Here is a 2755-nt window from a genome sequence, read left to right as displayed (position 1 = left end):
CGTAGTAAGTGAAATATATAAAGTATTAACCACAGAGAGATGTCGAGGAGATCTTTAAAAGAAGGAAGGTATATTCAAAATGGCACACGTACGTATATGCTGTCTTGTAAAAGTTGTCGAACTATATGTTTACGCGAGTGAGTACATCTATATAGTAACTTACAGTAATTCATATTAAGATACGTCGTCGTCTCTCAATCAGAGAAACGTAACCTTCACTACTTTCAACGGTGGCTCTTGATTTCCGATCATAATTAGTTACTATAAAATCTCCCGTTTACGCGGAGGAATTATCGTATCGTAAGTTACTACAGAAGTAACGTTTGCGTAAATAGGTTATAAAAATAACACGATGTTATATATGTGGTTTGCCGTGAATATATATATATATATGTGTGTGTGTGTGTGTGTGTGTGATTTCTGCCTAGTGCTCTGAATGTCATCTAGTCATACATATCAAGAACTTTCGATGGGCTTCTTCAGAAGATAGGATATGAAGAAAATCCTAATGCATGATGACGATACCACAAAGATGCTAAGGCTAGATGCCACGAAATGTGCATGTATTGTCGATCACGCGGAATGCAAGAGAAAATCCGCCGTTAAATTGAGCGAACATTCACGAATCCTGATACCCACAAGTAATTTCTTACAATCTTTTTATGATCCTGATTATCTCATAATTTGTATTTTTGTACGTGTATTTTATGCTTTGATAGGAGGAACGTGAAAAAGAGCAGGAAAAGGAAAGAGCACTAGCGGCGAAGCAGACAGAAAAGAACAAACAGAAGAGACAGATTCAAGCTTTGTCTTTTAATCTGAACGAAGACGAAGATGAAGCTGAGATGTCTTCTGACGAAGACAATGCCAAAAAATCCCCGCAGTCAGAAAATGTGCAATCTGATGGCCCTGCGATTAAGAAGATTTAGAAAAATCCAGATGTAGATACATGTTTTTTGCCAGTAGGGAAAGGGACGAGGAGGAAAATAAACTTAGGGAAGAATTGAGACAAGAATGGGCTAGAAAGCAGAACGCGTTGAAGGAAGAAGAAATTGAGATCACATTCAGTTATTGGGATGGATCTGACCATCGTCGGAGTGTTATAATGAAGAAAGGTGAATGTCTCAGTGGTTTAGAGAACGTTTAAGTTATTAAAATACTCCAGTGTCACTTTTGGAGTAACATTGGCATGATATATAATGTTCTGCTGCATAAATTAAATTTTCACATACAGGTAATTCTATCTATTAGGTTCTTCAGAGATGTTTAGAAGTTCTGAGGCCCGAATTCAGCGAGCTTAAAACAGTAATGGCAGATCAGTTAATGTATGTCAAGGAGAATCTTATATTACCGCACCATTATACGTTTTACTGCAACTGTAACTGATTTTATTGTAACTAAGGTAAATATACCAAATGATAAAACTTATGAAGCAATATCACAATGTTGGCATGTTATTTTAATGTATGTAATATTGCGATTAGGCACGAGGAAAGAGCGGGCCTCTGTTCACATTTGACGTTCACGATGATATTCGTATTATGCACGATTATGCTTCTGTCAAAACCGAGGAATCACATGTCGGAAAAGTTTTACTTAGGTATTTATTATTAAAAGAATATTTTGCATAATTCTTTTTTATGTTATTTTTTTATTTTTCTCATTAGATCATGGTACGAGAGGAACAAACACATTTTTCCAGCGAGTAGATGGGAATTATGAAACAATATCTTCCGTTTAAATCGACGTATTATGGCTTCTTTATAATATCTGCCACGATTCGATCAATGTTGTTACATTTAGATCAAACCATCTTTTGGCATTTTTGACGAGTTTACTAGAAGCTGTTAAGAGTAACACATCATCCGAAACTGCATGGATTTGTGCAATTCTCTCTCCAGTCTGAACCCATATTTCTATCTTCTCTTCTTCTGTTCCGGCAAATTCAGGAATTTGGGTCGTCAACAATTTAACAGCGTGTGCGGTTGCCACTGACGAAATTGGCTGGCGACGTGTAATTGAACTATCGGGATCCGCACGTATAACATTGTCTTCACTTGATATATTACGTATTCTATTTTGAGAGTTCTCGCGAGACGAATTCATTAATTCGGTCATCTGCTGCATCATAGCCTGATTTTGACGCTGCTGTTCCTGTTGGTTTCGAGCTTGTTCTCGTTGAATTTCTTGCTGGATAAGCATTTGTTCTTGCTGAATACGCCTTTGTTCTTGCTTATCCTCTTGCTGGATACGCATTTGCTCTTGCTGAAATCGCATTTGCTCTTGCTGGAAACGCCTTTGTTCTTGCTTATCTTCCTGCTGGATACGCATTTGTTCTTGCTGGATACGCCTTTGTTCTTGCTTATCTTCCTGCTGAATACGCCTTTGTTCTTGCTTATCTTCCTGCTGAATACGCATTTGTTGCGCCATCCAGGCACAGATTTGAGATAAATCGGATAATTCTGTCGGCGTCGTCGCTGCGACTGTTGATTGCATCGCCTTACTTTTAGTGGCGGCACGCGTTTCTCTTTTTTGAAGATCGGACGTGGCTTGTCTCTCCAAATAAGACATGATCATGTCTATACAGCGCGATGTATCGCCCGGAGGATTTAGCCCATATTTCTTGGCTTCGTCTTGTAGTTCACTCACAGATAACTTTTCTAACTGTTGCCGCTCCATATTTTCTTGAATACAGACGACTGATCTTCCGTGATGAACGATAAATATTTGAACACACTAATATTGCGTGATATTG

General features: G+C 38.2%; 1 pseudogene; it reads left to right on the top strand.

Annotated features, from left to right (window-relative positions):
- The first annotated feature begins 545 nt into the window (after positions 1-545).
- On the top strand, positions 546-1677 carry LOC112454179 (annotated as a pseudogene).
- Positions 1678-2755: the final 1078 nt, after the last annotated feature.

The sequence above is a fragment of the Temnothorax curvispinosus genome, unplaced genomic scaffold (assembly GCF_003070985.1).
Source record: "Temnothorax curvispinosus isolate PA1 unplaced genomic scaffold, ASM307098v1 QBEX01000425.1, whole genome shotgun sequence".
NCBI lineage: Eukaryota > Metazoa > Arthropoda > Insecta > Hymenoptera > Formicidae > Temnothorax > Temnothorax curvispinosus.
Note: the sequence above shows the minus strand (reverse complement) of the source record. Positions and strands in the feature narration are given on the sequence as shown.